The sequence below is a fragment of the Anomalospiza imberbis genome, chromosome 1 (assembly GCF_031753505.1).
Source record: "Anomalospiza imberbis isolate Cuckoo-Finch-1a 21T00152 chromosome 1, ASM3175350v1, whole genome shotgun sequence".
Taxonomy (NCBI): domain Eukaryota; kingdom Metazoa; phylum Chordata; class Aves; order Passeriformes; family Viduidae; genus Anomalospiza; species Anomalospiza imberbis.
In genome coordinates, this window is record NC_089681.1 from 39,730,257 (window position 1) to 39,755,163 (window position 24,907).

Consider the following 24,907-nt stretch of genomic DNA (forward strand, 5'->3'; position numbering starts at 1 on the left):
TTTCTAAATTCTCTATGAATATAAAGTAAAGGAACAGTCAGATAAATCACGATAGTTCTTTAAATTTCTGCAAAGGTTTCTGCAGTCAGAGAGAGGATGGTGCAGAAGGGGTTACACTTTATGCTCAAGTTCCTCTTTTTGTCCCAAAGGAGAGGAAAGAAGCAGAATACCTCCAGAGGCTAATGAAACATGGAAACAATTTGTGTACAAGCAAAAAACCAAGGCTTGTCGTCTCTCACTGCCAATAATAATACTTTATTTCCTATTTGTACTGTATAATGTTCAGGATGAAAAACAAGTGATATTACTTGGTAATTCCCAAAGATGTCATTTTATAGGTACTGTGCCATCTCTCTTAGCTCACAGTGTGTAGAAATAACTCTGCTTCCACGCAAACAAGAGCCAGGAGCTACCTGTTTTGTTTTAATTTGAGCAAACTGAAATATCCTTGATGCAAACTTCAGGAATTTTGGTTACTTTGAGGAATAAGACTTAGAAATTAAACTATTATAAGCTGATTTAGTGCTCTCCATCTTCAAAGAAAACCCAGTTAAACTTCCTTTACTGTTAGTATTTAAAACTTTATTTTTGTGCAAAACTAGAAAAGGTGGAGCACAGTACAGGGTAGGTAGCATGTGAGGTTGATTACAGATCAGCACTGATTATCACTGATAGTTTCCTCCAGAAAGAATTGGTGTGAAAACCAGACCAAGCTTAACCAGGATGCAGCCTCATAGCATTAATGGAAATTTCCCTCTATTTTCACTAAATCTGGATGTGTCCAGGGAAGCAGATGAAACTGCCTTCTAGAACAATGCACAAGGATGCTGAATTTAGACCCCCTGCAAATGACTGCTGGGGTAATTATAGCAGGTGTCAAAATCCCTAAGAATAACTGAGAAACAGGACCTCCCAGCCTGCCCCTGGTGTCAGATCAACAGAGATAAAACAACAAACAAGGTCCCAGTGGGTCTCCCCAGGCACGGCAGGCAGGGAGCTGAGCTTGCCGGCAGGGCTCAGCCTCTCTCTGGGAGATTGTTTGCTGCTCCCTTTGGAGGAAACCTCCCTGCTGGTGGCATACATCCCCTCAGCAAGCTCAGCAGATTAAGAGCCTGCTCTACTGTCCAGGAATATAAGCAAAGGCCAACAGCATTCCCATAATGTGCTTCCAGAGGCCTGAGCAGCTGTCACTTGCTCCACTGTATGTAGTGACTGCATATTCAGTTACTGCCTTGGCCCATCTGCACTTAAAGTTCTCATGGAAACCACAGTGGGCTTGCCTTTGATAAAATAGCAGAGCCCTATATAGCCCTACATACACAGAGGCATTTTCAAGGATCTTCTATTCTGTTATAGCCTGTTTCAAACTTACAGAAAACTGGAGAGCTGCTTACAATATCTCCTGGCTTGGCATATCAGCACTGGGAACAGCCTGTTCTGGCAGAACTATGTCCTGGCCTAGTGCAAGATGTCCCTGCCCATGGCAGGTGGGTTGGAACTTGGAGGTCCCTTCTCCAAACCATTCAATCATTCTGCAATCCCTGTTGCTGTCTGCTCTGTGCCTCATCTGCAGCAGATTAAATTCTCAGATCGCATACTAGTAGTGCTTGTATTGTTTCAGAGTGGTAATGATGGGGAACCAACCAGTTATTACTAGAAATATTGTGCAGAACTGCCAGGTTTTTAAAAAATAGCCTCAGCCTCATGCCATGTAATAACTGCAGCCAGGCAAAAAAAAAAAAGCAGATGCAGTCTTAGCCTGGTTGTAGCCTTTTGCGTGCAGCTGCCTTACCATCAGACATGCACTGGTGACACATGGCAAGTGAAAACACAGCTATGTTTTAAATAATTTCCTAGCCCTCAGTCAGTGCAGGATTTAAATGATGCAAGAGGGGCATTGCTTAGTCATATGCAAAGTCCCCCTTCTTTGCAAAGTCAAGAAGGGGGAGCTCTGTCTGCACCTCCCTTCCCCAGTCACTATGGCAATACTTCTTTAGAATTTGAAGTAAATACATGTTTTGGAGATGGAGTTTGGGAAGCCAACTCAGTAACAAAGGATGCTTCAGACAAGAACTCCCTATTGCCAACTCCTTTCTGCTAAAAACAGGAGACAACCATTAAATAAAATGCCTAGAATATCAAATAAGGCACTCTGATGTTGGAAGTTTCTCCTTTTTATTCACGGAATCACAGAACAGTGAATTCACAGTTTGGGTTAGAAGGGACCTTTGGAGAAAACCTGTCAAATCCCCTTGCCATGGGCAGGGACAACTTCAACTATATCAGGACCCAAGTAGCCTTATAATTCAAATTTAACAGCCACCAGTAGCAAATACATATGCTAAAGCAATATCAAGTGCACTTATCACACAAAAATCCCCTAATGTATATGTCTTGCCTTCATTAAACTCTGGAGCTCTTCTGGTCATATCCACAAAAGTTTTCTAGGATGAGAGAAAGCTCCAAGGGCAAACCCAGCCTTTGCAGCCCCAAACAGAACTAGATACTATGGAAATGAATTGCTAACACTGTTGACCAGCTCCATTGTTTAAAGCAGCGCCCTCTCAGACTTCAGCAATAATTCAACAGTGAAATAAACAGCTCTGATCAGATAGCCAGGGAAATTAGATAAAGAGCACAATAGCTGTGAAGATAGGAATATTTCATGAAGAGTCATATATCAGTTTATTCCTGATTTAAGTCCCTTTTGATTATTCTTTGTTTATACCTCACATCTGTATGACAAGTCAGAAAGAAAGGCAAAGATTTTTTCCGACAGAAACTGTTTTCTCCCAAGATGACATGTGCATGTTACCTTCATGACTTAGCACTCAGCCATCTCCTTGTGACTCTTTCATGTTACTTGCTTTGAAATAATGACTGCGTTTCAGGACATAGCAATTTCCTCAGAGCTTGTTTTTATACTTTAGTGTGCTCCCGGGATACCAAACCATACAAAAGTGCTCTTTTCCTCTGCGTCTGTTCCCACAGAAGTCCAAGGCAGCTCCTTTGAGTCTCAGGACAGCATCTTTGAAATTCCATGCCCACCATCACTTTGAACATAAGCAGGTTAAACCCGAGCTTAGTACTTATTCTGTACCCTAACATACTCATTTCTTTCAAAGTAAGTCATTTAACTACCAAAAAAAAAAACAACCCAACAATAAAAAATCCAAGATGCCTGGATATAATGGAATTAACGGGATCACCACAATCTTTTAATAATATACTTCCCAAAAATTTTACTGAGGGGGCCGAATGTGGTTGCTGTGGATGAAAGAAGCTACAGGCATCAGGAGTAAGGGTTCAGTGTTGGGAAAGAAGAAATCTCTGTCCTTGTCAAATGGGGCTACTGTGGAATTCAGGATGCTCCGTACACACAGCTGGCTATAAAACTCTTCAGATCATCCAGCTCTGTTTCACCCCTAGAGCAAACAATTCTCTTTGCATTTCTTGTTGCTCTTATCAAAGGTAAATAGGCTGGGTATTTTGTAGTACTCTAGGGTTTTCTGAGGATATTCTTAAAATATCTGGTCAAGCCAGAGAACCCCATCTAAGGGAGGAGAGGCCATTCTCTTTATAGGTTTGGGGGGCTACTTTTCAAACTATCACATTGTGGAAGATATCTTTTCTTCAGACAGTTTTGAGAGGTAGGTTGATACCAAGCTAAAACATCCCTATCCAGGTTTTATAACCATTGTAAATAATTTGGGTATCTGATTTGTTATCATAAATTCAATATTGAATACTTTCAAATTACTAAATTTAGCAAAAGAGCCCAAACCTACTGGTTTACCTTTGCTTTTTATGGACATGTCATGCAGCTACTGGCCAGGCATTCCCATCCAGTGTCCTACTTTCAGTTTGTCACTCTATGTCTTAAGAAACTATACTTTAAATAGCACAGATAATACCTATAAATAATGAAAGGCCAAACACCTTAAAAGTTTTACTTTAAAAGCAACCACAGAAATCTAAAAACCTTTCAAAGATATCTCCTCCACCCCCACCTTGTGAATGAGGATCTTGCTACCTCAGCTTCAAGGATGTGGTATCCTTTTTCAGTTTATTGTACTCTGAGTTCCCTGGATTTGACGACTTACTACCTTCAGCAACACTATGATTTAATCACCATTAATTATTCTCAATCCTAATTTACCTTCAGAAAAGTATTTTAAGGAAATTACCTTAGCTTTTTCCCCAAAGCAGTTCAACGGGAAGAACAATTCAGTTGCAGTTAGGAGAACTTCACTGTGGAAGGAGAAGGTTTTTCTGAGGTGATGAGCAAGTCTTAAGCATTGCATAGAAGTCCCCCAAATTCCTTCATACTTAGTCAGCCTCCTTTCCCTCCATATCTCCAAAAGTAGATGCTCTTCCTCCTGCAGTTTTGATGTTGCAAGCTGGAGGAAGTTGTAAATTGTGAGAAACTATGCAGAATTAGCAAACATCATACTTGTGATAGATTACATTTTCCAATCATAATAGTGAATAGGTTGCTAATAAGTGCTCAAATTTGCTCCATTATGAATATAGAGTGAATTCACCCACTGTAGTAAAGATATTTTGGAAATACCTCACTGTAAATGTGACAAATTTTTGACTCCTTTTTTTCTTGATTTCTTGATAACATAAAACCAATAGAGAATATCTTAGTGTCAGAATCTAAAAACCCCACAGTATTTCTGCTCCAGTGTAATAAATGCCAAGTATTTTTATGAAACAGTAAAATACTTGAGAACTAAGGTGAAAGTCACAGGCTTTACTTCTCATTTAAGCAGGAGTAGCAGAAATCAGAATGTGGCTTGTTGTGCTTATTAGCAAGGGGAGAAGCAGAGGCACTCACTTTAGTACCAACTGCAAATACAGTTCTCCGAATTTGCATGGCCAAGCTTTGCAGATGAAAATAAGATCTGAAGATAATTTTAAATTACAAGTGGGAACATTTAACAGTGATAACAATTATTTTTACTTTCTCACAAATTGCTGTAACTATACATAAGAAAGTTTTGCAAACACTCCACTATGCGCAAATCCTGCAGTCTTACTTAGGTAGGGTCTGGGCTAGTAGGATTTATTTCACCAATTCATGCATTTAGGATTTGTATCACAAAAGTCTTCCCAATGCTGTTTATTCTTTTAAAAATCCTCAACATATCAACAGGAACGCAGGGCATATCTTGGGTTGCATCATTACCTTCAGTTTCAGGAATTACTAAAATCCCCTAAGCTACAATTTGTCATGATTCTCATTCTTGGGAAATCCTTTAAAAGAACTGTTAAAGTAATTAAGCTAGTGTCCTCGATTTAATCTTTAGGGCTTCTTAGCCAACATTGAGTCACCGAAGTCTTCTAGGTCAGACAGGAAAAGAATTGACGTCATTGCAAAACGCCACTGCGTAAGTGTGTCTGAAAAAAATGGCAGCCAAGTGCACACAGTTGGATAATCAGATGCTGTGAATAACAGTCAGCTCAACAGGTGAGCTTAGGGAATTAGGCACTTCAGAGCTGAACCAAGTGTGTCCTTATGCAGATGATAAAATATCTGCGATGCACTTTCTCTGACATAACATATTTAGCAAACTTATCAAGATGTTTCCTCTGTCCAGAAAGTCAACCAGCCTATTAGGAGTGATAATTTGGCACAGAATATGCTCGAGGGACAAATACGATAAGGGATGTTTCATACAAAGGGGCTTCCACTACTAGCCAGTTATGTCAATCTGCAGCTAAAAACAGAGCAGCATAAAAATAAACTTTAACTCCTCACCCTGAGCAATTAAGCTGTTTTCTAACTAAATAAGCACAGCTTAAACAGGCACCAGGAAAGACAGATACAGCTCTGCTGTAACGCTTAAAAAGTCAAAACCAAGTATTTAAGCAGGGCACTGCATTCTAGATATTTTCCCATTCCATAATTAACATTTCCAAATTCCAGATGAACAGGAGCGGAACCACATAGTTCAAAGAGAGACCCCAGTTTCCTCAGAACCTAAAGACCCTTCAAACCTGAACTGTTCCCGCTCAGACTCATTTTTAGAAAAGTCACAAACAGGAAGTGCATGTGCCGTTGTCCACAGGCAAATGAAGGGAGAATAAAGCTGTGTTTAGGCATACACTAACCTTGAACCTTATCCCAGTGACTTATACCTGCCCCAGCACTAATCAGAAGACTTTTCTCATGACTAGCTAAAGCCCACATCCTTGCAGTAATTTGAACGATTCAGAAATATATCTAGCTCTGGCTATCCAAAATCCTTATCCTAATCCCCAGTAAAGACTCCTTGCATCTCAGAAATCCTTCCCACAGCAGAAGTAAACCCAGCACATATTTGTTCTTTAAATGTTAATAGCTCTGATCTTCAGTTTATCTCCAAGAGCTTAATCTATCTAACTATAAAGCTGCCACTGTTAGAGTCATCCTAAACCTAAGCCCAGACCCAACTCAGAGCCCACGTAACTCATGGCTGTCACAAAATCCTTCAAGCTGATGACCACTCCAATTCCTCCTACAAGAAGAGTAACACAGCATCCAGTAACAATCTCAGTTCTTCAGCCTTCATTTACAGACAATATAAAGTAACCATAATTTAATCATGGCCCTATATCATTTATCTACAAGAAAACTTCCCCTGTCAGTACCTAGAGGAGCTGTGACTCTAAGAAGACCTAGTACAAACACACATCTTCATGAGAAACTTTACCAAGCTGTATCTTGAACCTAAGATTTTTAAATGTTATTTTTTAAAACATGCCTTAAGTTATTCTCACTTGTCAGACTGAACTTTCATCCTAGCACTGCAAGGCTTGTAGGATCCAGCAGTGAACTGCCTTCATCTTTGTGGCACAGGGTTAAGGCATAATTATAGCAGAGTGTCTCTGTGTAGCTTGCAGCATAAACAATGATACAAAATGCATACTTCAAAGCATATAGCTCTGCTAATTCTGCCATCCTCCTTATAAATATAATCAGGCTACAGTTGCACCTTGAAGTTAGAGTTTGTGTCCAGGACAGACCTGATTTTATTACCAGACATGCAGAGTTACAGCAGGATGAAGACTAAGCCAAAAAATGGTGAATGAGTGCTGAGTTCTGGCAGAAACAAGTTTGCTGTGCTGTACCTTACCGTACAGTTAGAGCTGGGCACAACAAGAGATGAAAAGATTGCTTTATCACTGAATTTTACAATACCTGGAGGTCTATGATGAAGGCAGGCACCCAGAGAGATGCCTAAAATGGATAAGATGCAGACTGGTGTTGAAACAACCAGCACTGACAGGGTTGGGCTTAATGAGCTATAAAAGTGGGGCTAGAACTGGTTGAAGAAGAAGGTGGTATGCAAAGCACAGCAAAGGCTGAAAGCAGTAGGAGATGGCTCTGAATTTCTTAATGTGGGTGGTGTCAATAATGTCACAAGCCTAAGTTAAGCACAGCATTGAAGAAGGGACTCTAAATCCAGGATAGTAGGAATTAAAAATATAAAGAGGTTGCAGGATCCTACAGAGACAGCCGATGATCACCTTTGATACAAATATAAAACTACTGAGAATGTATTTACTGTTAGGACTGAGACAGCAGATTGCCTATTGACCCACATACATTTCCACAATTTACTCACCCCTCACTCTTTTACTTAAGTTTTAATTGTTCCATAGAGATTTTAGCAGTAACAGAACTCAGTGTGGAGTAATTAATGCTGATCTCTCTAACTCTTTTCCTAGCTCTGCATGTTTTGCAAGATCCAAAAACAAAGCCAGCTCTTCTTTGCCTCCTACTCTGAAGGAAAATTCTTCCCCCAGATGCTGGCCTTGCCCATACAACAGTGACTCACTAACAAGAACCCAGTTGCCTCTGCCTGCTCTGGTCCTGATCCTTGTGGTGCCAGTCTTACTCTTCATTCCCTAATGCAGAAAGAGTTCTCAAGTTGGGATAGGGGTTTTTATGAGGAGGACTGAATAAGACCATGGATCACAGCAGCAAAACATTTCCACCTTGATTTTGCCTCTCCCCTAATTTCCATTCTTAGTTCCCTGCTTCTCTTCCCCTCCCCTCTGGCCCACCAGTGCTCTCCTCTTCTCTGCAGCATTCTCATCACACAGCGTTGATGCAGTGTGCATGGTGGAGTAGCCAGTTGAGTTAGGCCACAGGATGCTTCACCACATGGGTTTGGCAGCAGCTGATTTGCTCCTCCCTTCACTTCTTTCTTCCCTTTCCCCACTTCTCCTTTCTGAATGTTGGGAAACCACAGACCAGCAGCTGCCCCATCCACATGGGACCAGTAATTTGCCCAGGGTGTGCTCAGGCTGGTCAGGACAGTCAGAACATCAAAATACACCCTCAGAGTCACATTTCACAATCTTGATTTTCTAATGAGTGGTGAGATAATTAACAGAACACTGCGAGGTACTCAGATAGAATTGCAGGGGTTCTGTAGCCATGAATCAGCCGGTCCTATTTACCTCAGTGTATGAGAATATTATTTAACTATCCCTAAAAAATAATATACACCTGCATCAGAATTTTCAAGCAAAGAATTCCCTAAATCTTTTGCAGCTTAGGTGAAGAAATGATTCAAAATACTTAAGGTTTTGTTTCAAATTGACAGCTGAAAAACAATCATAAAGCACATGAAATATGTGTCTCTAGTGATATTCCTCAGTACTACAAGTGATTCTTTTACAATACAGCTATCTGATAAGTTGTTGTTTATGTGGACTTGTGCTCTGATAATCCAAACAGACTTTTTTCTAGTTGCCTTTAATATCCAGTGCAGCATGAAAGCATTGTAAAATCCAGGCACAGTGAGTTCTGGCTCCCTCTTTTCCAGTTTGCACCAGGAAACTGGAAGGCGAAGATGGGTGAAATGATAATAAAGACATCCTTGTGAGTAGGTGCCACGGAGCTGGTAAAGCCCCGCACAGAGAGCAGCTGAGATTTATGCTCAAAGCCTCAGTAACTCTCCTCTCTAACCTTTAGAAAACCAGGTCTGAAAACACTGTGTAAACAAACCAAACAAAAGACAAATTCTAATGCAGCTAACTTAGTCTCTAAAAATAAACAGACATTAGCACTTAGCCTCATCCTTAATTAGATGAAATAGTATTCTTCCTACAACTAGGTAAGAATGACATTTAAGACACACGAGTATTTGGCTGAAAAGATGTTCTGATTTTCTAGAATAATCTCCTAGATTTGGACAAAGAAGTGGCCAGAGTCCAAAGAGAAACAAGCCTTTTGTAATAAAGCTCATCATAGGTCTGGAGAAAAATGTCCGATGGGGAGAGCCTGAGGGAGCTGGGATTGTTTAGCCTGGAGAAAAGGAGGCTGGGGGAGTGTTGGGGGTGGGGGGAACGGAGCATGACCTGAAAGGAGGTTGGAGAGAAGAGGGTCTACGCTTCTCTTCCCAAGTAGCAAGAGACAGCACAAGAGGAAATGGCCTCAGGCTGCACCAGGGGAGGTTTAGATTGGATATTAGGAAACATTTCTTCCCAAAAGGGGTTGTCAAACATTGGAACAGGCTGCCCAGGGGAGTGGTTGAGGCACCATCCCTAGACGTGCTTAAGAGATGTGTGAATGTGGCACTTAGGGACGTGGTTTAGTGCTGGACTTGCCTGTGAGGTTTACAAGAGGACCTGCATGATTCTGTAATTCTATGATTCGTTGATTTTGAGCCTTCCAAGCAAAGCCGACAAGCCAGGGTGTCTGACGCTGGCTCCCCCTTGGTGGCTGTGCATGTCAATCCACAGCCTCTTCGTCTGCCACCTCGCCAAGCACCTTATTTACATGCCAATGATTTCCACCCTCTCCAATCACAGATAACTACGCTGCCTGGTGACAAAAAGTGATGGCTATTTAAAAGGCAGGCCTATATTTTTCACTATCAACACCAAAATATCCCATGTAATTTTAAAGCACTGCAGAAGGGGAGGGATAAGTGCGAGTTATGAGAGGACTAGCAATAGCTGTAAGATTTGGGCTAGTCTGTCTCTCTACCACAGCACCTAAATGAGCAGTGAATGTGAGCAATGAGTGGGCTGCCAAGTGCCCTGAGTGTAATCTCTTCTGCTCAAATTTTGAGCTAAGATTCTCATTTCTGTATGTCTTAAAGGTAACAAATTTGCTTCAAGGAGGTGCCACAGCTTCTACTTTTAATTTTCATCTATTCTTTTGACTGTAAATAAGGAATATAGGCAAATGCATTACTTCCTCCTCACCCTTGTACTTGATCAAAATCACAATCATCCTGAAGAGCTTTTCAGATCATTCTGACTTGGCCAATCACACTAGCAATTACTTCTACTTCATAAGTTCCCCTCCTTGAAAGGTCAGCTTCGCATTCCTTCCTCAACTAATATGCAAACTCTCTTCTTAGGGAAGCAAGAACAGGCTTGTCCAACGGACAAGAATGACCTCGTATGTTTAGCAGTCCTTTCTTCTCCTCCTTCTTTCCCCCATTAACCCTCACTTTACAGTGGCAGACAGAAATCTGAATCGTGAACTGCTTAGCTCCTGGGAAGAGTTGGTATCAGATGAGCTAAGTAGTGTTTACCTCTAATTAAAACCTTAACTACTACAAGGGACTGTCTTGCCACACTATGGATTTGCTCTTTGAAACTGCAGCATATCAGCAGTTTCCTCCAGAATATATTTTTCAAGTTGAGAGTCTCCAGAAACTGCAATAAACAGCTATAATTTAAGCACACATTTTATACAAACATCACCACTATTTTCGAATTTAACTTTAGATCTTGGAAATAGTTAACAACTCTTCTAAAATCAGCTGAACAAATGCACAAACGTATTTTTATAGGTTTTGAAGCCCTGAAATTTCATTTTTTCAATTTATGATATTTTAAACGTTTACATATTTTCAAATGGTCACTTTTGTTCAGGTGATTGTAGGAGCCACTGGCAAAATTTGAAAGAGCAGGCAAGCTTATAAAAGCAACTGTTTACAGGCCAGTTCCCATTTAAGAAATTAAAGTGGAACAGAGTGTTTCTGGGGAAAAACTTTTCCATTTTTTTTGTCCCTGTCATTTACTGTCATACTAGAGGAATGCTTCTCACTATGGAAAGCCTCTGCTTGGCTGGCAGAGTGCATTATGTACAGTCAGGATACTACATCCTGGATTGTCATACCTTTCCCAGACCTGCCAGCTTGGCTGCCAGCCTGAGGTAATAGGAGGTGCTCAACCAATTGCTAACAACAAGCAGTACTTTTGGGTCTTTACTGGTTGGTAGATGAAGGACGGTATGTTCTGGAATTTACATTTCTTATTCAAAAGGAGAAACTGTCCAAGCAGGGACTATAAGGTAAGCACAGAAGGCAATTAGGCAGAGTCAGGTTTCGCTCACAGACCTCCAGATTTCTAACTTTTCCTCAATGTTATTTCAGTGTCACCTGAAGCATCTGACACTGACAATTTCAAAAGGTACTAATTAGCAATAGCATTGATTCAGGAACCCATAAGAATCCCAGCTTTACAGCAGAGAGTAGGTAAGCCTGTCAAAGATCTAAATAAAGTAGATGAATGAATGCAACCGTCTGTCACATGTGCATTGTGTGTAACAAAGGTAAATTTAAGTTGAGCTAAGGATGTTTTAAGAGCAAGTGTGCAAAGCTGAGCTTCTGAATAGGTATTATGTCCTATCAAGGACTCATTGTTTAGCAGATCCTATATCTAACAATGCTCATTGTGAAGGCTCCAAAGATCAGTGCATTAAATACCAGTTTTTCAGACCCCTTCACATTTTCAGTGTCTTCCAGTGCTCCAACCACTGGGATATTCCTGCTACACTCATACCTGTATGTGGTCTACTGGCTGTCTCTATGCTGTTCTGGGAATGGGAGAAATGGCTCAGATCAATGGGTTAAATTCTTCAAGAATTTTATCCTGCCCTCTTCCAAAGAAATCCTCTTTTTGGAATGCTGGAAAATTACTGCGCACATGAAAAACGAACTCTGCGTTTCACGAATGGGTCCATCTGGATGGCTGTTTCCAACAGAGACCAGGAGTTATAGCCCTGTGTAAGGCCATGGGTTAGCATGCATTTACAAGTTCCTACTCTATGTGTGCAGCTGGAGGGAGGATATGGCCTTCTATAGGAGGAGAAATTCCGGTTCATTATGCTGTGTGTAGGAAGTGGCTTTATGCAATGCTGTCAGGAGCACAGGGGGACAAGAAATGCTTCCCTACTGACAACCTAAGCATGTGAAAATGCTGTGATCTGATTACCGAAAATGAGTGGAAGGCTGATGGCAGAATCAACATCGGAGTGGCATCATGGTGCAGGAGTGCTGGCTGAGAGATCTGCACACCCCTACTGCAGAGAAGGTGAGACCTAGCTCTGGATTTGTAAAACCAGTGTCATGAATTGTAGCCAACATTTAATTGTTGATAATTCCAACAGTTCATGGGGCAGATCTCTGACACAAGTGGTAATGGTGGGATATGGGTAGCTCTCCCAGCCATTAAGGGTGATTAAAATAAGGATCTGCATTTTCTTTCTGGCACAGCCTCCAGCAAGGAACCCACTGAGGGCAGGCTGGAGGAAGAGGAGGAAGGCAAAGTGAAGGGGGAAAAGGGTGTGTGTAAGGGGAGGAGATCTTTGAAACCACTGCTTACAGATGTCAGTGGCATGCCTTTTTGGCTCTAGGAGCTCTCTAGACCTCTTCACAGGAGCAGGGAGTCTGCTGGGTTTCAAAGATAACTGAAATTACTTCTTCTTTAGCTGGCAAAGGCGAAAGTTTACTATAAATGTCCCTCACCCTTGAAAAGTAATAGTTAATAAATGCCATACAGAAAGATTTCTCTGGGCTTGGCTCCCAGACTAACTGTTTTCAGGTTTGAATCCCAGAGTTTACAAATATAAATCCCTGCTCCATTTTTGTGTCACATCATACTGATGCAGGGCATGCAATCAGCCACCAGCACCATAGCAAGAGGAAACAATGCAACCCAATTTTGTCACTGGATAGCAAACCAGCTTGCTGGCAGTTTGAGCTTACTCATCTCAGCTGGGTTTCTGAGCAGCCCATGCTGCATTCAGTATACCTTTCACAATAAAGTTATCCCTTCAATCAAAGCCTATACATTTTACACACACCTGATGCTCCTCTAGAATAGCTGAAAATTAATGAATTAAATATTGCAAAATCTTGCATGTGTTAGACTGGCTGTTTTCAAGCATCTTCAGAGGCTAAGGGCAGCCAGGGTCTGGTCTACACAAGGATAAGTTGAAGTCCAAAAGGCACATCTGTAAAGCACTATAAGTCAGTGCAGAATGTGTCCACATAGTTGTGAAATCAGCCATGCTAAAACACACAATTAAGGTTAAGGATGTTTTCTTTACCTTTGTGTTCTACTGCTCTTGTCACCACATTTGGTTAATTTATAAAGCTCCTCCCCTTTAGAAAAATTTCCCATTCCAGAAAACCAGTGTAGCAGAGTTACTGTCAATTCCCCTTATCCCCACACCAAGCAGCTTTACATACATTAATGTGAAGAAGGAAAAAAAGAAAAAAAACTGAACTTGTCTGTGTTCAAACATAGCAATCCCCAACATTCAAAGGTTTCCAAACAGATTTTACTTACAGATCATAACTGGTGAGAGATTCGTGTTGTATATTGACCTTGTATATTGATGAAGTAACATTTAAGCTCAGCACCAGTTTTGAGCTGCAATTTAAAATTAAATGGCAGTCCTTCAGAGCTGCTCAGCTCTGCCATGGGTTTTCCAGCTTAAGTCAGATTAGAATGGTTCTGATTGTGATTTAAATTTTATCAGCACAGAAAAGCTCTCGACTATATCTTCCCATGGCATTCAGTGGCCCTGAATTTCTGGTACTCTCATTCTTTCCCTCAAAATTGTAGAGTTTTTATCTGATTAGCTCTAAGTGGTCTCAATAACTACTCAGATCTAGTTATTTCTTGAATCCATTGCTTGGAGATCAAACATTACATCACAAGAACTCTATCCTGTTCCAAATGAAGGCAAGGACAAAACTTCCATTGACTTCAGTGTGTTCAGGATGAGGCCATAAATCTTTGAAAACTGACTGTCTAATTTTCAAATTAAAACACAATGAGCTTAATAGTCACAGATTTAAAGACTGTTGCATGCATCATGCACAAGATTCTGTAGCTGGGTTACAAATACTACAAAAACTTTGATGCTCTGAGGGAGAGTCATTTTCCAAGCGCTCCCATCATTATCTATCAGGCCAGTACACAAAACACACAATGGAAGTGATACTGCCCCGATGGCAAACAATGTCTTTGGAAAGCTTCAAACAATTTCTTTGTAAACAACTGATCAGGGTAATTACGTTTTCTAATCTGAAACTGTGCTGTGACATTGTTTCAGGTAACACATGAATCATGCTAAAGGGTTTTCCTCAGCTAGCACTGGCTACCTTATCTAAGCAAGCTCCAGTCTAAGGATGGAGGCCTAAACCTGATGAAGTATTGTACTGGCACTGCAGGTAGTGGCTCCACTACCTGCCCCCAAGACTCCTTCAATCCACTGCTACTGTTGGGCAGACAGCTCACCAGGTAATTAGAAAACCTGAGGAAACAGTGGAGCTGTGCCTAATGTCTCATGATCCCAACTCATTTTCTTTAAAAGATGAGGTGTTAGATGGGACAACCTTGCTGCATATCTGAATGATGCTGAGTCCAGGTGAGAGAGATGCAGCTCCACTTAGCAGAAGGCAAACATGGCTTTGATGGCTTTGCACTTGCTAATGAACACAAATGACCTAAAACACAATGAGTTCGTCTCCCACAACCTCTCCGCCAAGTTGAGATGTAATAATGTGGCTGTCAAACCCTCGCCACTTCATGGGATTGTGTTAGCAAACTAGTCCAAGTATATTACACAAATCATGTGTAATCTTGCAGAAGAAGCAGCCTTAGCTTTTCCATTTGTTTGGTTTTGTTCTCAACAGCAGTTTCAAAAGGAAAACTGCAGTATGGCCTGCCCCTGCAGTATTCTTTTATTCTTCAATCTCTTGTCGTACATGTGATCTGCACACTGCTTAATTTTTGTTATCATTTCCTTGGATATCTACCAGCTATGATTGTCATGATTAAATCAGTATTAACTTAATTACAAAGGGCTTTACTCAAGATAAACAGCAAAGAAGTGATCCAGAACAGTGAGAACTACACTGCTGAGTGAGAGCGTCTGGCAGAGGCCTTGCAGACACTCCAAGCCATCTTTTTTTCCTCACATAAGTTTTTGTATTGTTTTGCTTTTTAAACCAGATGTGTTGTTTTTGTCAAATCCAAGAAATTAGATCAGTCTGTCACCTCTGAGTCTGACCCCTGAGCCTTGTCAATGCCTTTGGCCATCTTTGCTGTTGTCAGAAGCTACATTTTCAATTTCACTCCAAAGTCAATGCCATGGTGGTCTGCCATGAGTCAGGCACTGAGGCTTTCTAGAGTTTCCTCTTCACAGTGTCATGAACAAAGGACATTTTGTGCCCTTCTCACATTTATCTCCTGCTTTCCATTCTGCAGGACGAACACATGGTCATTCAAATAATTATGATGGAGGGAACTATTGCATCTTTGCTCACCTCTCTTATTTGACCATGCAAAAATTTAGTTATTATTTAGACACTGAATCTATACCAGGTGAATTCTACAGCAGAGCTCTCACAGATATTAGTATGATTATCAGTCCTTTTCTAATTAGGATAATGATCATGTATTGATGATATAAGAGATGACAATCTAGCTTTTTTTAAAGTTCAAAATATCTTAAATATTTTTTGAGAATACTGCATAGAAAATATACATAATCACATATGAAGAGGCAGCAAGGGACCAGTTTGGGATTTCAAGTGAAAAGCTGAGAGTTTAACACAAATTATACAAGATTTGCTTAAAAGTTTAGGACCTAAATTAAGTTTTTAAAAGATTGCAGACTATATATATTCAGCTGTTTAATACACAGTTTGTGGCTAACTACTAGCTATTGGCCAGGGACAAGCCTGGCTGAATTGCCATCAGGTGTGCAAATATCCTGGTTTTCCTCAAAGTCCTGCCTTCTCAATAGACTCCTTTAGCGTTCTCCTGAATATTATCACCAGAATAGGAGACATGGAATTCAGTATAAAATTCAGTCCTCTGAGGTTCTTTTTCTGCCACTTGTGATAAAAAAAACATACTCCCAGATAATGAACATTTCTAAATTTCTTATGTGTGTGTGTTCAGAAATTTCTCTTGCTTTCCAGTCGGAGAAAAAGCTGATATTGCACTCTTTCTCACTTTCAAGAGCAGAAATAGGGTCCTGTTTATGACATGACATACCATTATAGAAACATAAAATGGTTTCGATTGAAAGGCACCTTCAATATCTTCTAGTCCCAGCTCCCCCTGCCATGGGCAGGGACAATTTCCGATAGACCAGATTGCTCAAAGCCCCATCCAACCTGGCCTTGAGCCCTTCCAGGGATGGGCCACTGACATTTCCACAGAAAAAAGATCAGGGTGAGCTAACTGATACCTTCTGGTGGCAATGCCTCATATGCTGATTTCTTGTATGCCAATTCTTATACAATATTCCTCAGGTTTTGGTTGGGTTTTTCTTTTTTTGTATTTTTTTTTGTAAATTTCCCCTAACTATTGAATACTTTCACCAGATGCTTGAAAATAGCTTAATTAGGTTTGTGTCCTTTCTGTTCATTGTTTTTTTCTTCATTTTGACCAGTGAGACAATCACTTGCAATCTCCTCTGCAGCTTTTTGGCCCAACACAAGGTAGCGTGCTCCTCTGAGGGAGTTAGACCTACCCTTATCTGTGAAGGACCTAATAAACCCTGTCTCAGATTATGTATAGGCAGTAAAAAGTGTTTTAAAGCCCAAAGATTTTGTGGTGCAGAGCCAAATTTAAGGGGTGCAAGCGAGTTACTTGTCCATGGGCTTCTGACAAAAATCAGAAAGTTAAAGCTCAAAGACACACAGATAAGAAAGATCTTATGAAGTAAAGGGTGTTGGATTTGCTGATATACACCACATATCTTTTCTGGCTGACATAAACCTAATAAAGTTCATCAGAACAGATGCAAGGTCCTTCACATGGGACAGAAGAAGCCCCTGCAGCAATGCAAACTGGAGATTGTCTGGGAGGGCAAGCAGCTCTGCTGAGCAGGACCTGAGGTGGAGAACTTGCTGAAGATGGGTCAGCAGTGCGCCCTTGAGGCAATGAAAGCTAAAACACACCAGGCTGCCTCAGTAGAGAGCAGCCAACAGCTGTTCCCTTGCAGTGAGGCTTCCTTTGGGGTGCTCTGTCATGTCCACTCTTGGGCTTCCCAGTAAAAAGCATTAACGTGTTACACCAAGTCCAGTGGAGGAGCACCAAGGCTGTGGGCCATGATGTGCAAGGAGGGCTGAGGAAACCGAGGTTGCCAGTCTGGAGAAGGAAAGGCTAGGGGTGGAGAGGAATATGACTCTGATCTTCAGCTGCTTAAAGGACAAGAGGGAGTCAGACTTGTCTCAGAGACGTGCAGCCAAAGAGCAATAGGCAATGCCCACAATTTGCATCCAGGGAAATTTTCAGCATGGATAAGAAGAAAAAACATTGTGGTAAGAGTGGTTAAACCCAGCTAGAGAGGTGGGGGATCTCCACCCTCAGATACTTTCAAAACCTGATGAGGCAAGGCCATGAATAACCTCATCTGGCTTTTAAATCATCCTTGTCAGGAGCAAAGGGTGGGACTGGATGACCTTCAAGGGTCCTTTCCAATCTAAATTATTCTGTGATTCTATAAATAAGGTAGAGGTTGCAAGAAAAAGGAGCTAAATCAGATTGAGGAGGGGCATGAGTCTTTCCTGTGTTGAGAGGAGGGAACAAGCCTGCAGGCTGTTGCTACTGCTGACCTCTTTAAGAGCTGGGTGATTGAAAATCACTCCTGGATGCAGTGGAGCATGTGTTCCTGGCACAGCGCTTGCATTGAGACATTCCTGAGTTTCTCTAAGCAGTGGCTTTATCTGGGTGGGGTGCTGTCAGTCAGGCATTTTTTCCTTCAATTTTGCCTCACCCCTTGCCATCACAGTGTGTTAAGCAGAGTCTGTTAAAAGGACTCACCAAACTTCCATGCTCCAGGAACAGGAATGTGACTTTTGCAATAATTTTAATATTGTTTAATATAATTTCTCAGGAAATAATTTCTAACTTTGAGGAAAAAAATGTTGCTCTAGTAAAATTACCAGTGACACACAAATCCCACTTCTAACCTCAATTAGAACACTGGTCAGCAAGAAGAAACAAATGGACTTGCACTAAAAAGAATTTTCCTCTCTTTCTATTAGCTAAGGATGATTTTAATTATTCAGATGACTTCAGGAAGTCAAAGGTACTGGTATTTTATGTGCTGGGTAATTAAACTGGTGGAATGTATGCTCTAATTTCTAATTTTAAAAAAATGTTCTCACATATGTCTTAGAAAAGCTTTATTCCTTCACCAGCCACTCACCCCACACATACACCCCAGTATGTCTAGTGACTCAGAGAGTTTTATACTAATTAAAAAAAAGGAGTTTGATTTTCAGACTAGTCAGTTGGGGACGGAATAATTTTCTTTTGATAATACCCACCCAAAACACTAATCAAGCTGCCAAAAAGTGTCGGAGTTTGGATTTTCTTGCTGTAAGCAAGGACATGTCAACCAATCAGCAACTTTGCACATGCGAGCAATTCTAATAATGTGATTTCTCTTGTGTCTGAGTTATTCTCTGTTGATATTTCATAGGCTTAGGGCCTATGAGAAGAGTTACAACATATGGTAACGGTAATAAAGGTCATTACGCATAAATTCAATAGGCTTTTTAGAATTCTACATGTTTGACAAGCAGTGTGCCACTCCATTCTTTCAAGACAAATTTTCACATTTCAAAGAAGCTCTTAATTTTTATCTCTCCATCATTTTGTGTTATTGTCATATTTCCTTATATTCAGAATTTGACATTGACATGTCACAGTAATTTTCACTTCTAGACAAAATAACAAAAGAAACATCTATGCAAGGAAGTTGCCATCAGGTCTGAGAACAGGCTCACGATGGGAAACTCTATTCTCCTGGTCCTCATTCAGAATTCCATACCACTGCCTTTTTATCCAGGTGGAGCACCAACTCCAAAGCCCCATATTGGGCTTATGATGAGCCAGACTCAAGAAATCTCCCTGGGTGTGTAATATCACACCTGATCTGTCCAGCCTGTGGGAAGGGAAGCTCAGATCACATCACAGTGTGTGATCCACCTTTCCCCTAGCACATCACATCTGGAGCCAAGCCTAGTGTGACCATGGGTGTGTGCTGCACAGATGACTGACAAGTTCAGTCTCAGTCAGGCTCATGGAAAGAGCCTGGCAGTGAAAGTAGCCTCAAGATGGTCCAAATCTCACACATGATTGTGAGATGTGCCCTCTGTTTAGCAGATGACCATTTTATGACCTTCATTAAAATATTTTATACTCAATCAGTTTTGTTTTCAGCTTGATTTTGGGTCATGTGTCTAACTAGTCCTTATATATAGTGAAATGCCAACTCTTTAAAATACACTAAGGTGAGCACTTTCAGATAGAAAATTGTCTTCATTTTCAAGGGGATCCAACTTCCGGCATGTTTTAGCCATTTAAACCAGGGATCTCAAAAGGCATGCAGAAGTTACCTGAGATAAGATGTGGAAAGAAAAGACTAATGATGGTAGCTCACATATCCCTAGCTCTTGTCCAAGTAGTCCAACAAATCACAAAGATTTTAGTACATGCTGCCACATCCCAGACCTTTCACAATGCATGGCAAAACTCCCAGTGATTTCAATAGGAGCAGGCTTTAACGCAAAGTTGGCAAGCTTGGAAAAAAGAAAGCAAAAATATTTTTAAATCTTCATGTTAGAACAACACAAAAAGGCATCTTAGAGGGTTTATATCAAAAGTGAAAACTGAGGCTGGAACTTAACTCCAGCTTCATGCGCACTTCTAACCTTTATGCCAGTATACTGACCAGTTTCTTTAAATACAATAGAAACTCTGTCACTTTGAAGATAAGCCCTCACAGTTAGCTTAAAACAATAATTCTGTACTTTCTTTCCTGTTTCTAGATTTATTTTAAGTATTAGTATAAAATGTCAGAGTCTGATAGCAGCCAGATCAGTTTGTATAAAAAAATCAACTGCCTGTTTGTAGTATATTACAGGCTATATTTGACACAGGAAAGCACTTAATCATGAATGCTATCAGCACACCACACCCATCTTTGTAAGTGCCTTATAAGCTAGATTTATCACTGTGAACTCCGACTGGATAGAGACAAGTAATAACGAATAATGCAACCCCCTTCTGCAGAGGTAGGGTTAAAGGTGTATTATCCACAATATGACCATCAGACTACAGTTTGGAAGCCGTGCTAGAATCTGTCGATGTCACAGAGGCATCGGGAGAAACTTTGGATTAATGTCCAGAGCATTATTTCCACTGGAATCATCAGGCTCAGATAAGCAGATAAAAGTGAGATGAATATGCCTCAATACATGATCACACATTTTGTCCATTTGGGTATTTTAAATCTCTCAGCTTGTTATATTTGCACAGCAGAACTGACCATCCTTAAAAAAAATGAATTAAAACCAGAAACACCTTTGCCATGTGTTAAATTTGATTTTATTTTACTTGCCTAACTTTGTGTCTCTATTGTAGATTTTGAGCTAAAAGATGTCACTTCTTGGATGTGTGGACTTCAGAAACATACTGGTAAACGTACATGGTATGGAGGATTGAGGACCTTTCTTCTTTTCTCTGTTGGCTCAAGCAGAGAATACTGCTCCCTTCCAGGGAGGCTGCCCCTCTAGCTGCCCACTCCGTGGTTCTGTGCCTATCATTGTGCAAAGCTTTTCCAAGCCCACATATGGAGTCACCAGTGGAGAGGGAGCCGAGCCAGGGAGGCCAAACAAACTTCAGCCATTCCCCCAGCTCACTTCTGCCCCTTCTTGTCTCCCCAGCTCCTAACAGCAGCACTTCCCAGAGAAGGGAAAGATCTGGGTGGCTGTAGGGGCTGCCTCTCCTTTGCACTGCCTGTGACCTCCTGCCTAACTCTTCCTTGCAGCCACTATGCCCCACACCAGCCAGCCCATAGGGAAAGGAAGACAGAGGAGTGCAGCAGGAGGTCCATGGTTCTGGGGCTAGACCAGAGATGTCCTTTGTTCCTTTTGACCAAGAAATCAAAATCTTTGCTAGCAAAACAAGCAAAAAGTGCTTCCTAAAACCCCCAGCATTTGCAAAAGTCAGCTGGAGAGTAAGATGTGGCAGTCACTGGAGGATATGTTGTGGCCATTCATATTTTTAACACACAGACACTACTAAATATAGCCAAAAAGAAGCCCCTTTGCCTGTTAATGTCATTTGCTCACAGCAGTCCAGTTAAGAGTCACATTTTAAAGTCTGAGTCCTTAGATATTGTCTTGATTAAACAAGAGGAATTTTGGCCAGGGTTTACTAGCATATTAGTTAAACCTAACTCAATCACTTTTTGTAATACAGGAAAAAAAGATTTTTGCCTTCTATATCCTCCCAGTTTAAACACTACTTACTGGAATAGTGCTAAACCCTCAAATGTGTTACAAGTTAATGCATCTGTGGGACTGTTATTAATTTATTGGTCTCCTGAGCAGACAAGGTACTGAAGTAACTGGTATGCATGCTTGTCTATATTTCGGCAGTTCAAGAGAAATGTTCAAAAAATATTACTTAGGTAGAACACTGTCTGTGTAACAACCTGGAGAAAACACTGGAGTTTCCAAGGGTCAGTTTTCTACCTCATCTGACAGATGCCACCTCCTTCAGCAGATGGTGCCCAGGTGCAGTGGTGAAGGATTTTTCCACGGAGACTCAGAGGGCAGCATGCCAACTGCTGTGCTGAATCACCAACACTTCCCAAAGAGCCCACGAGATCCCAGGTGGCCCAGCCTTGCCAGCTTGGGATGAGGTAATATGGCTGCAAACTAAATAAAGACAGAAACCATTAAGTTGAATTTAAAGAGATATGGCAGAGTGACATATTTTGGTTTCCAACAGATAAAGATCATTTTCATCCTGTGACCATGTAGAACAGACACCCAACCTTTGAATTACTTCTTTTTGGATGCTGTTAATAATTTTTTTTAATTAGTAGTCCCATAAGATAAGTATTCAACTGCATAATGCTGTACCTGAAGGAAATAATTGGGTACACCTATTAAAAATTTTAGGCTCTGAAAAACAAGATGACACTAGGCAGTGTGTCCTTTACTTCATCACTCTAGCCCTGTCTTTTTAGTTGAATCTGCCAGCCAGCACTCTGGACTTCCAGTTTGTTCATTACAGCTGGTGACGCACAGTTACCAGATCTAAGGTCAAAACAATGTACAAGAAAAAAAATCTATTAATGAGATACCATTGGTATTCAGAGCCTTAAATTACACTAGGCATTAAATTAGCAAGGGAAAAATCAGGATAAGGAAGATGTATAGAGCAATCAAGATCCCAAAGCAGCTCATTCCAGGTAGGTGAGACTAATAAGTAGATTCAGAAAGAGCTACTGAATTTCTGCATTCTAAATTCTGAAAAGTATCATGGTTAAAACTGAAATAATCTCATAGAAAGCTCAAACAGAGGTTAAATACAAGGATTATGAAGTCACAGAGCAACAGAATGATTTGGGTTGGAAGGGACCCTAAAGATCACCTCTTTCCAGCCCCTCTGCCATGGACCGGAACACATTCCACTAGTCCAGATCGCTCAGAGCTCCATTTGACCTGGCCTTGAACACTTCCAGGAATAGGGCACCCACAACATCACTGGGCAACCTGTCCCAGTGCCTCATCACACTCACAGTAAAGAATTTCTTTCCAATATAATTTAAACCTGTTCTCTTTCAGTTTGAAAACATTGCCCCTCGTCCTGTCACTACATGCTCTTGTAAAAAGCCTTTCTATTTATGTCTTTCTTGTAGGTTTCCTTTAGGTACTGGAAGCTTGCAAGTTGGAGGGTTCCATGATATACCTCACCGTCCAGTAATCTGTGAGTTTCCTCAAAATACTAATAATACTTTAATAATAAATAATACTTTAATAAAATAATTCTTATAGGATGCATTATACTTAAAAGCAGATTTAAAAATAGGCAGGAAAATAACAGAATATAAAGGCATGGAAAAGCTTAAATTTGCTATCAAACTAATGGCAAAGGAATGGATATCAAATTAAATGGCAAAGACCTATATGTTTCATACAGGTAGCATTAGAAAGAAGTATTGATCAATCTTAGCTCATTAAATTGCTGAGCCAGCTTAGCCACTGTTCACCCATGGATTCCTATGCCTGCCATTCTGCCTGTGAGCTGCTTTTCAAGATTCCCTGGAAGGATTTTTCCTTGCAGGTACTGTTGTGACCTACAATCAAAGGCACAGGTACAGAAACAGAAAATAAATTATTATGTCTAATAATCACTTCTAAAGCTACATAAATTTATTAGCCTTCTTGGGTTTTTTCTTTTTTTTTTTTCACTTGAAGTGAGCTTGCATCACCTATTTGTCTATTTTGGTATACAAATTGGATCAAATGGGAAAAAATGCCTCTATTTTCATTATGGCTTCAAAGTTCCCCTGGAGAAACAGACTTCAGCTGGAAAGGGGTTTTACAATACCAATACCAGGGAAACCAGGGGCCTGAAATGAAGTACTAAGAAGTTCTGAATCTATGTTTGCATGTTGCTGTTTTTATCTTCCATGTCCGTGCCAGGCAATATTGCAAAAACCCCTGCCACTTAATGTACAATTTGAGGGGTGAAGCAATTGTGAAGGCCCTAACTGAGGAACAGAAAAATGTCAGAAGACACCCCCATGGCACAGGCACTGACCCTGGCTTCAAAACCCACATATGAGCCAAATCCATGTGCCTACCTCAATGCTGATGCTCTGTTGCCTTGCTCGGTGCTACAGACTCTGGTGCTTACTCCAGACTGTGACCCACCTGTATCAGCTGCCCCAGGGTCTGCCCAAGGAATCTGTTCTTTGTGTGAAGGTGCCCAGCACGCAAAGGAGGACTCCTTGCTTCTGTTGCTCTGGCACACACACTTTACCCGTCCAACATTTTAAATCTCTCCCAGTAGGAGCAATGCACTGACCTGCAGGAGAAGTCCATGACCACTCCTCTGATTGCACTCAGCAGCCCACAGCTGCAAGAAGGAAAATGCTGCAAGAGTTTCATCTCCAAAGTCACCCATCTAGGCTTTCTTCCCCCTGGAAACCTGGAGGTGGTGGCAGCTGCTCGTCAGATCACACATATCTTCCACACCTCCTTCTCATGGAAACAGCCTGGGTTCTAGGGAACAGACCCACCAGCATCTCCACAGAGAGCCAAAAAGGAGAGTGTGTGGCTGGATGCATGCTGCACTCTGTAGCTGTGACCTTTCTGGGCTGGGGGGCAGCTGTTTTGGGGTTTGAGTGCACAGCTCCTTTCAGCCTTTCCCTTGTGCTGGGCCCATTCACACAGCCCTGTGCTCAGCACTGCAGGTGTTAGAGGGGCACTACAGGTGCCAAAACTCCTGGCTTCTATTTCTCTAATAAGGACCTGTAGCTGGATGTGGTGCTTGGGGCAATGCTTTTTCTGGAGCTGGAAAAATACAGAGAAAATTGGAGATGGTGTCTAACCCCACAAAGCAGTGATGTGCCTCACAGAAGGTTTCAGCATTGTGGTGGCAGCCTCCATGCAGAAGAAGTAGTGGTCTCCTTGGTGTCCTGGAATGTGATCCAGCACTTGTAGCGCAGGGCAAGCAGCAGAGAGGGAAAAATCAAGTACACCTGACTGTGAGAATTTTAAAGGTGGAAGTAGACCCTTGCACAGCTCAACAAAGAGCTCAACTCTCT

At 41.2% G+C, this 24,907-nt stretch overlaps 2 long non-coding RNA genes across 3 annotated transcripts; one reads left to right on the plus strand and one right to left on the minus strand.

Moving 5' to 3' along the window:
- Positions 1-4,096: 4,096 nt before the first annotated feature.
- On the minus strand, positions 4,097-21,949 carry LOC137473078 (uncharacterized). The gene is made up of 3 exons (XR_010998598.1): positions 21,819-21,949; positions 19,677-19,859; positions 4,097-4,400 (listed from the first exon to the last, which is right to left on the minus strand). It is a non-coding gene; the product is annotated as an uncharacterized lncRNA (long non-coding RNA).
- On the plus strand, positions 20,923-24,539 carry LOC137473073 (uncharacterized). Of its 2 annotated transcripts, none has more exons than XR_010998589.1 (4): positions 20,923-21,298; positions 21,850-21,988; positions 22,994-23,061; positions 24,151-24,539. It is a non-coding gene; the product is annotated as an uncharacterized lncRNA (long non-coding RNA). The 2 variants fall into 2 exon arrangements; XR_010998594.1 differs by having other exon boundaries at positions 20,923-21,169.
- Positions 24,540-24,907: the final 368 nt, after the last annotated feature.